At 37.5% G+C, this 10,691-nt stretch overlaps 1 long non-coding RNA gene across 3 annotated transcripts in view; it reads right to left on the bottom strand.

Annotated features, from left to right (window-relative positions):
* Window positions 1-610: 610 nt before the first annotated feature.
* LOC115494725 (uncharacterized) overlaps window positions 611-10,691 on the bottom strand; it is a 39,949-nt gene continuing 29,868 nt past the window's right edge. For 2 of the 3 annotated variants that reach the window (XR_012054837.1, XR_012054838.1), the window contains 2 exons: window positions 6,010-6,161; window positions 611-3,060 (listed from right to left, as the gene is read on the bottom strand). This is a non-coding gene — a long non-coding RNA (uncharacterized lncRNA). The remainder of the gene's footprint in view (window positions 3,061-6,009; window positions 6,162-10,691) is intronic. The other variant, XR_012054839.1, reaches the window with a different exon arrangement.

Below are 10,691 nucleotides of genomic sequence, written 5' to 3'. Positions count from 1 at the left end.
TTTAAGCAGGCTAGTGTATTTACTTTAAAAAATGGTAAGTTAGCAAAACAAATGATAATTGCATATAATCACTAATCATGTAATCAAAGGGGAAGAGGTGCTGAAGACAGAAATCATGAAGAGAAATGCATAAAAAGATTTTAAAAATGGAAATAATCTTTTTATCAGAAGGAAAGCAATTGGGATAAATTCCCTAATGGATTATTCATCTCTTTAAGACTTCCTGCCTAAATCACATCTTTTAGAAAAAATATCAGTCTCTAAAAAAAAGCTTAAATCTTCAGTTAAAAAAGGGTTGGTGTGGTACTTTATTCTGTATTATGAAAAATATTGGATTTAAGCAATTGAAATGGTTCCTCTAAATCATATAAAAATATTGTTCTTATCCCTCCTTAAATTTACACTTCTAACTTTTACTAAACATCAATGATAACATTAATAACTATGACTTCATCTCCACTGCTATCCCCTTTATAGTTAAAATTCAAATTATATATTTCTCACTTCAGAATATTTTTTTCCCTCTGAGACAACAGTTGACTAGATTTGGTATTTCAAAATCATTTTACTGAGTTTATTTTTCTTATTTCCTAATTCTGAATTTCAAAGGTCTTCTATATTGGTCATATTTTGTCCAGAAAAAAGTATATTTCAATCTGGAGAGCACAGACACCTCATATTTAAACTAATCCCACAGCTATCCCATCAGCAATCCCTGATAAAAACAGTTCTGGCTTTCCACAGTTGTTTCACACCTTGACCATTTTCCTCTTGCCCCAGTCAGATTAAACCAAAGGAGTTCAGGAAAGCCTCAAGGATCCATGCACACCAGCACATAGCTTTTCCACTGAAGTACCAGGCCAGCTCCAGTATTTTTAATTGAGACCAGAACAGAATGTGTGAAACTTCCAGTGGAATTCCTCACACTGGGATTCAAACCACAGTTGCGTACCATATGCTCCATAAGAATGCTTATTTTTCCTCTTTCACTTTGAATTAAAAGCAAAACCACATGAATGAGGTAGTAGAGAAAATTCTAAAAAGCAATCCCAAAATTATATGCATAATAGCCCCAAAAGACACCCAAGAAATGACTCATTTCCAAGAACTGATATTTAAACGAAGCAATCCCAAAATTATTTGTATTATAGCCCCAAAAGACACTCAAGAAAGGACTCATTTCCAGGAACTGGTATTTAACTGATATTCAAATTGAAGTAGACTTAAACCTCAACCAATTATATTTAAATATAATGAAAAATAAATACAGCTGAGCTTTTAAGATAACTGGAATAGCTAAAGGTCTGTCAGCACTTCCAGTATAAACCTGGTTTGTTCAGGTTTAGTGCTGTAAAAATGTGTTCCAGGCTGAAAGTTGGCAGGCAAAGATTGTAGTTTTAGAGCTTGAGATTTTTTTCTTTTTGTTAATTTTAAATAGGTTAAAAAAAAAAAAATGATTGGACACTTTTAAGATAGGATTGGTAGACTTTGGAATTTTCCAACATGATTTCTGACATTCCCATAATCCAAAAAAGGACTAATTTTAAAAATAGGATGATGTAAGCGATTATTAGTCCATGATGTGAACTAACCACATGCTTCTTTTGGGATTTGTACAGGGGTTTATTTTAAAAAGGCAAGTGGGTTCAAACACAGGTCACTAGACTCATGTAGTTTGTTTGACTCGTAGGTGGGATTTTTCAAGCACCCTCAGCAGTGGCCTTGCCCAGATCCCAAGGGCTGACATCAATGGTGTCAAAAGCTGAGAACTTAATGCACCCACACTCATCCACTGGAGTAATGACAATAAACTTGGAAAGCCACTTTTTCTTTTATTACTGACCTCTCATGCCTTCTCTTTATGATGCACTTTTTTGTCAAAAATTCCCATAATAAGATAGCACAGATTTATGGATATGATTTCTTCCCTACCAGCTTCTGCAATGTACTTTTGGCAGTTCTCTAGGAACATGACTGGCCACAGAGAAGTGAAGATACTCTCTGTAAGTGTGAATAAGCACCACTGCAAAGGTATGTGTAGTATCAAAGAGCATTAAATTCCATCTTTATTCTTTCTGTCCACAGGGGAGAGTGTATGTGTGTGCCCAGAGGGAGTGGGACTCCACCACCGTCATCACAAATACGAGCAGGGCCTTCAAAGGGCTGCAGCTCTGTTCTGATTAAGGAATCCCAAGCTCCACAGGGTTCTTCCAGGACTTTCCCAAGCTCAGCTGTAGCAACAGAGCTGTTCTGCTTTTGTTGGTGTCGAGGACATGCTATTTTTTATAAACATGCTTCAGAAAAGATTCTCCTTTTCTGCACCCAAAAGAACGAGCAAGACAATTGTTTCAGGCACAGTGCCCTGGTGAAGGAAATCAGCATTTACATTTTGGTTTAAAAGGAACTGGTCAAGTATTTCACCTATCAGCTTTAGAAGGGTAAAAACCAGAAAGTTTTTATTTCAGAATATAGCTTTTTCTCTCATCTTTGGTGTGTTTTTTTGGTATGTTGAATGATTTCTCTATCATGTTTATCACATGTAATTACAAGCAATTTTGCTTCTTGATTTGTGAAAGAGAAAGAGAATGATAAAATCTGAAAATGTATTAGAAAATAGAATTGAATAATTGCTTTCCAACAAGCAGTAGTTAATAGTAATGAGACAAAAAATCATATCTGTATTTCTCTGTTTATTTACATAATGAAGTGTGCTAACAAAAATTACTTGTATTACTTGTTTTGAGCTTTTGTCTTTCAACTCTTTGCTTTATAAGGAAGTTTTCATTTCACTTAGTATTAAGGTGTTTTAAAATGCAGGCTTTAAAAACACACAGACCATTCATAGCATCTGTGGTGAGAAACCATATCTGTTTGTATTTTAGGTCACTAATAACAGTTCTGAAATACGAATCTAATCTTTCTCATACTCACAAATTATGTGGCTTTCCAGGATCAGATTTAGCAAGGAGGTTGTCCTCGTTAAGGAGAATTAGGGAATACTGGCAGTGGGTCAGTGTGACCGATCTTGGTTCACTACTGAGGTGAAAACAAAACAGGAGACTGGAAAGAAACAGAAAGCACAAGTTAAAGCGTTTATCAATAAAGTCTTTACAGCCAAGTGATATTTTAATATTTATCCATCACTGAAGAGTGCATGCTACATATATTAGGATTACTTCTGAAATTCTTAGTTACTGAAAACAATATATGATAGACTTTTGTTTTTTCCCTGCTGGGGACGAAGGGAGTCATGGGTCAGATTAACATGGTATGACCCAGTGTTTTGAAAGACCACCAAGCCTTTAAAGGAGAATAAGTTCAGAGCACAGAGATTTGCTTTGCCATGCTGAGTGTCCTTATGTTTTAGCATAACACACAGGAAAGCACTTCTGTACTGAGTCTGAGATTCATTTTACCTAGAACACCCCAAAACCTGCACTGATGTCATTATTCCCTTTCCACGCTTCCTGCCTCCAGTCTGGCCCGATGGGCTGTGCTCCCAAAAGCTTTTTAACTGATCAGAGTTCTGCACCCTCGTCTTCTGAGGAGTTGTGAAAGGCAAAAATATTTAGTTGTTCATCTAAGCTGTCATTATCCCACAAATCCGGGCAACCTGAGATGCTGTTGAGTTGACAGTGTTGCTCAGTCATAAACCCTATTCTGTGGTTCCTAATGTAAGTGTAAGAGAGAGATTATCTAAACCTGAACTCCTGTAAACTGTAAATGATCACAGAATCATAGAACCATTAGGGTTGGAAAAGACCCCCAAAATCATCAAGTCCAACATTTGACCAAATGCTACCAAGCCCACTAAGTCACATCACAAGTACCATGTCCTCTCATTTTTGAAAACACCCAGGAATGGGGATTCCACTGCTTTCCTGGGCAGCCTGCTCCAGTGCACAATCACAGTGATGAAATTTTTCCTAAAATCCAACCTGAACCTCCTCTGACACAACCTCAGGCCATTACCCCTTGTCCTATTGCTAGTTGCCTTGGAGTGCAAATGTGCCCTCAAAAATTAGCATGAAATCAGGGTTGTTACAAATAAAAATATTAAATTATCATGCAGTGGGGTCATCAATCCAATTGTCAAAAATAATACAAAATAATTATTTTGACTTCCTTCAATAATATCTTTAATATTTCTTTTTCATCGTTTTATTAAAAGGTGACAACAGTATTGAAAAGAAAGATTTAATTCACCTCTCTGCCAAACACTGATGTTGGGAACAGGAAGAGGTGTGGCTCTCCTCCTGCTGAGTAGGCATCAGTGAACAAACTGCACAGTTTTCAATTGGAGGGGATTTATGGTTTGTGAGTGACCAGGCAACAGTGAGAGAGGAGTGCACAGACAGCCTCTTCCTCCGCCACAATGCAGAGGATAGGGTAAGGATTTGGTCACAAGATTTCAGGTGTAGTCAGAACAGCTCTGTTCAGAGAACAAAATCTCACCATGTCTGGGAGCCCTCATCCTCTGAGGGGACCATAGGATGTATCAAAGTAGTGTGGGAGAATGGGGGACAAGTGCAACAAGGGGAGGAAAAGTTAAATTAAATGTGTCTCTGTATGAAAACTCTTTCCCAAGGCTGATTCTGGAGAAAGCACATTTAAAGCTGCTGAAGGCTCAAGCCAGAGCAGAACATTGGTCAGTCAGAGAATCAAATATAATTTGTCTCACTTCACATTTCTGTTTCCATTTCAGTAGGTCATTTTAGCTGAGCTCCACAGGCCAGTGGTGATCTGGGCTAAGGGAATGAAACTCTGAGGCAACAGCAGCTCATAATCTCCTTTTCAACTCTCAGAATATACCCATACCCTCCTCACCCTCAAACCTCCTGTCTTTTCTTGTGAATCCTAACTCCATACTCCATTGTCTTTTAAGGAAAATGAGATTAATTCAAATCCTTCCTCAATGTGGCTATAAAATGAGAATTTCCTTAAAAGACTCACTCAGAGTAGTTCTTTCTAAGGTTTAACTCATGTTGTTTAAAGAAACCTGAGGAATTTTCAGTATCAGAACCACCCACCCTGGGCTGCATCACTTTAAAAAACAAATGTTCAACTCTTTTCAGCTCTATTGTTGGATTACTTTGTTATGTGATACACTCCCCCACTGCACGCTCAGTGACATTGGGAGTCATAAACCCTCCATTTTGGAAATGAACTCTGGTATGTGCACATCCCACATACCAGGGAGCAGGGCTTGGTGGCACTCACAGAACTGCCTGTGTTATGAGGTGTTAGTGAAAGTTTTGGTCTCTTCAGCCCCTTTTATTGGTTCTGCAGTGGATTCCTTACTTACAGATGTTTTCAAAACCAGCAGTTCCAAGGAAAGTCTACTTATTGCCAAAAGTTTACAGCTGAATTTCTTGGCAATCGCAAGTAATGATTTCATCAGAACATGAAATAAGTCAGGGCTGCTGTTGGGAGACACCATTTTATAATCCAGCATTGTAAATTTAAGACTTTTATTTGCTGCAGAGTTTGGTTTCCATTTGTTCAACCCTCTGATAGGTGTATTGCTTGGGAACAGATATAGAAGTTTTACAGGGCCTTTGTGCAATTTAAAACCCCTGTATAGAATACCAGAGTGCACTGCCCATTCACATCATTAAAGACTTTTACAAGAGTATCATGTTCACACTAATATGTACTTTACTCTAGCGACCCTCCCCTCGCCATGTTTGAATTATTATAAATGGGGCCATGCAGAAAGCTGCCTCCATAACTGAAGTAGGGAGGCTTTGTTTAAAATTTAAATAACAGCTAAATGGTGTCTGTTTGTTCCTGATCAACACTCTTTATACAAAAAAAACCCAAAAAAACCCCCTCGTTGCACTTTCTTAAAAGGCAGCAAATGTGGACAAATATTAGCTTTTGGAACTAAAGGGGAAGTTATTCATTCACTCAGCAGTGCTTTGCAAACTATCAATCTTCCAGGTATTTCTATTAGCTTTAATCATTGAGGTTGTTTGTTTGGAGCAATTTCTAAGAGAATAAAGATACCTTTGGCTCTTATCTCCTGTCATCAAAGCATCCATTAGGAAATCCAAGCCCTGTAGGCAAGCTCAAGGGATTACTCAAAGAGGTTTTCTTGAAACAATCAAGAATTCGGTGCCCTCTCTTCAGTGCACGGGAGTTCAGTTAGAAACCATAATCTGAAAGAAAGGTTTATCTGAGGCTTAATACAATTTGAACAGGATTTTGTTCAAGGCAAACCTACAGATAAAAGCACCTTAAGTATGTTGAAACAAAGATGAGCCTGCATTCCTTGTGGTGCTGTTTCTAAGTCCAATAGTCTGTCAACAAAGTGTGTGGGGGGGAGAAAGCTCTAAAAGTCTTACAGTTATCACAATAGTCGGTAGATTGGACCACTGATAAGCTAATTAATAGCTTTTTAATAAAGGAATGCTGATTAAGTGTGAAGCAGACAAAACCTGGTTCAGTGTTGGGGGTTGGAAGACTTGCCAACAGAAAGCTTGAAGATGGGGAAAATGTAAAGATTTGAAACCTGTTAAGTAGGAAAAAAATATCAGAGATATGAGATGGGCTTGAACAGAAAAAATGAAAGAAAAAAAGAGTCTGGAGTGCATATAAGCCTGAATTTCCACACTATTTGAATGGAGTATCTTCTTTCTTCAGGTGCAGGGATTTAATTCTGCTCACTGGTAATGGAAAGAGAGAGGAGAGATTGACAAAATACTAAAGCATCTTTGCATTTAGGATCCCTTGGCTTTGGAGACAGTCCAGTGTAGTACGGATAGGATTTGGATGACCTGGATTTCACTACTGCTTCTCTTATTGAGTGCCTTTCCCTCTTTGGTTTTCCTTACCTGGGAAGGGAAACAATGACTGGTTTGAGATAATTGACAAAAAAACTAACATGAAATTTAGATGTTGTTGTGCTGCCGCTTCCCCAAGCAGCACAAATGAGCAAATAGGAAATTTTCAAGGAAAAGCATTGTGTTTCAGCTTCTTAAGAACCGACACAGTAATGCCTTTCTTTAGATTGGAAGCTTTTCAGAACATACAACCAGAGAATGAAGGTGTCCATTTATAAGGGGAATGATGTAGATAATATGCATTAGAAATTTCAAAGGGTTTTCTTGACACAAATCCATTTAAAAAACTTTAACGAGAATTAGAGCAGTAATTTGCCATGAGAACAGAGCTCTTTTCAAGACTGAAAGTGAATTAAAGAATAGGATGAAGGCATAAGACTTAATGTTTCAGTTTCAGGATAGAGAAGAATTGGCAGTATTGTACCTCAGAGGTTGGTTCTAGAACCTGTTTTACTCAACTGCCTCATCAATGACCTGAAAAAGGAAATGAGCTGTGACATCTCCAAGTGTGATTTAATTAAGATTTTTTAGATAGCTGAATATTATGTCAATGACAAGAAACAACAGCAGGATCTCACAATGTCTTTGGCTGGAGCTAGAAATAGCCATCAAGACATCAAACATCTTTGGAAGAAGGCCACCCAAATGACATAATTTGGCATGTATATAAAACCTTTTGTGCACCTACCTTCTCAGTGCTCTCTGTAATTTTGTGATCTCAAGAAGGAGATGGTGGAATTAGAATGAGTATAGAGAAGAGTAAGTAGGTGGTGGAAGAGCTATTTTTCAAGAAAACATTAGAGAGGTTGAAACATTTTTGTTTCAAAAGGAAAAGGCTGGAAGGCATATCATAAAGTTCTGCAAAGTCCTGATAGCATGTAGAACCTTATCTGGAAGGTACTTATTTACGCAATAGCTAGTTAAAATTCTGAAACATATGTCCATGGAAGTTGTAAGAGAGACAGTTTTAGCAGGTTCAAAGTAGATTAGATAAATTCATGAACACCAGATTCATAAATCAGTGATGTCAGGGCTAAGCAGAGATGTGTCATCTCCATTCCTTATCAACAAATTTTTATGAGAGGTGGACTACAGAGTGTGAGCAGGCTCATGTTGTGTCCCAAAACAGCATTTCGTATTGCCACTGTCAGAAGCAGAACATATCTGACCCACAAGGCCATTTCTTATGGCCTGATATTTTTTTCAATGTTGGACACTTATTCTTGTCAAACTAATAGAGGCTAAATATGGCATATACACAGTATTACCTCCACAGAAATGGAAACTGAGAATTTTGATGTAATAATACTTAATTTCCAAGAGCTGCACATCACTGCATAAATGGGAATTACCCACGTACCCAATGTGCTGTACTAACACCAGGTTAGGAAGAAAGTGATTTTCTCAGGGAAGAAAATAATCATAATATTAACTTTTACATAAGCCTGATAATTCATCAGCTTGCTATACAAAATCTGGACTCGATAAAAATACTTCACATGGTTCCAAAATCCTTTCTTCATCCTAACAAATTTACATGTCTGTAGAATTGTAAAATGTAATTAGCCTTCATTGACTCATAGTCCATCTGTTGTCAGGGATATTTTTACATGATCCCATAACAGAAGTCTATTATAGGCTAGGCAGCCCATCTATAGAACTGAATGAGGATGAGTTACAGAGACAAATTCTTATTTTTTTTCAGGCATATCATGCTCTTTCTGTCTAAGCTTCTTCCCAAATTTCACCTGATTCACAATATCTATGTCTGACATAAAACATCAGTCTGCATTGAATCTCTATATGTCAACCACTCCAAAAGTTTTACAGAAGGTAAGGTAGCACAAGCCTGGTTGCCATCAGCAAATCTTTCCTGCTTCTTTCAATGCATAATATGCAAAAATGTAAAATAATTCAACAGAACACGCCCATTTTACCAGGAAAATTTCTGATCCTGCAGATATTCACAGTCAGACAGAAAGGTAAGCTTTTAATATGCAGCAGCATGCAATGGTCCTAAGGAAAGGTATGAATTCCGAGACTGACATCAAAGGCAGAGGACTAACAAGGGACTTTTAAAATATTTCCTGTACTGAGACTAAACTAAATCCTCCCACCAGGACTGACTCTGTGCAGAGGCAAAGCAGGCAGTCATTGAAGGAAGTGGGTTACTGACAGTGACAAAACATCCACAGTCCCATTTCCAGCTTTTCCTGTGCCAGAAAAGGCAAACTTAGCTGCTACTGTCCCAAAGAGAGAATTCAGAGCAGCATCTCCTGCTGTGGGGGCAGTGGACCCTCCTAGTAGAAACAGTTAAGATCTCTTTATCTCCTCTAGGAGCAGTAAGCTCCAGCAGCTCATATATTAATGAAAAATCTTGGGTCTTGTGCTGTGACATCTTAAGTACTCTGAGAACATAGCCAAAGGCAGAGCCACTCTACTTTTTCTTGCTCTTCTGGTTTCTATTTTTTTCCTTTAAACTGTTTTTCTACTTATATTTCTATTGTTTATTATTTTGGATTTATTTCACTGTCTCATGCCCTAGTTACTATTAAACTGACTATATGTGTGTCTTTGTGTTCATAAATCCTTTACATTACAAAACCTTTCAAGTCAATGCAGCTGCCATGAAGAAGCATTCTCTAAACTGGTGTAGCTAAAGTCTTGGAAATTAATGTATGCTTTTGGTTTTGCTCATTAATTCTATTTCAGTTACATCTTCAGTTAAAGACATCAAATATCTTGTAGTTAGGCAGGGATGTGATTAGCCTAAGATGCAAATTGCAAGTAAAACCTGAAGCCTGAAAAGAAGTTACAAATCTTCACAAAATTGGTCTTTGTTACCAGATATCTGAGACAGAACTCTGCAAGAAAGTGTTTAATGTATATCACACTTACTGAGTTATCAGAAAACTTTGGATTTTGCATCTGGATGACATTTTAACTTTTGACTAAAAGAAGAAATGGATACAGTTTCTCCTAAGGTTGTCCTCTATTCATCTCAGATTCAGTTCCTTTACTTATTTGGTGTGGTTTTGCTTGTGAGAGGGTCCTTACTAGCGTAGGTATGGAATGATGTCACCTTAACCTTAGACACAGAAAGAATACAAAACTTCCAGAATAAGATATCTTCCTGTGCCTATATAAGCTTTGTATAAGATATGTTAGAAGCAGCTCTGCCCATTGATTTTAATGGAAGTGAAAAATGAGTCATATCCTAACTTTGTTTTTCAAAGGACAGGATTTCCAGATCTTGCCCTTTTAACTTGCTACAGATACTTGAAATATATAAAACTTAGATAAGGCAATTCAGAACCCCTAACCTAGCTTTCTCTTCTGAATAAGACTGACAATATGAGTCTGGCTTTTAGAGACACTAATCACTTCATTCAAGCATTTCAGACAATGCTTAATGTAGGAGCTGACTCTCCCTTCTCTGTGTGCCCAGCTCAGTTGAGCATACTTGGGAATCTCAGCCCAATTTTGCATGTCTAGTGTGTTTCATTTGGTTTCAAAGTGTTCTCCCAAATATCAGGAGTTTTTACAGGTCCTGTGTGGTACTGGCTGCCTGCCCCATTAGAGTATCTTAAACACTAGAACATCTCAGAGCAGTGTGTACCCATCAATGAAGAAATTAATTGAACTTTTCTTCCCTGGCAATCAGATTCTCTCAATTGCATTTCAGCTGAACCTCCTGGCATGAAACTGAAAACCTTTTGCAGCAGAAGACATTTCAGTTGCCAATAACAAGCATATTCTAGTAAAGAAAAATGTGTTTTTCTGTTTTTTTTTTTTTTTAACTTTTAAAATACTTGGCCATTGCTACAGATATAATTTCAAACAACA

Source organism: Taeniopygia guttata, chromosome 3 (assembly GCF_048771995.1).
Source record: "Taeniopygia guttata chromosome 3, bTaeGut7.mat, whole genome shotgun sequence".
NCBI classification, from domain to species: domain Eukaryota; kingdom Metazoa; phylum Chordata; class Aves; order Passeriformes; family Estrildidae; genus Taeniopygia; species Taeniopygia guttata.
The sequence above is the reverse complement of the archived record's forward strand: the minus strand, read 5'-3'. Positions and strand labels throughout refer to the sequence as shown.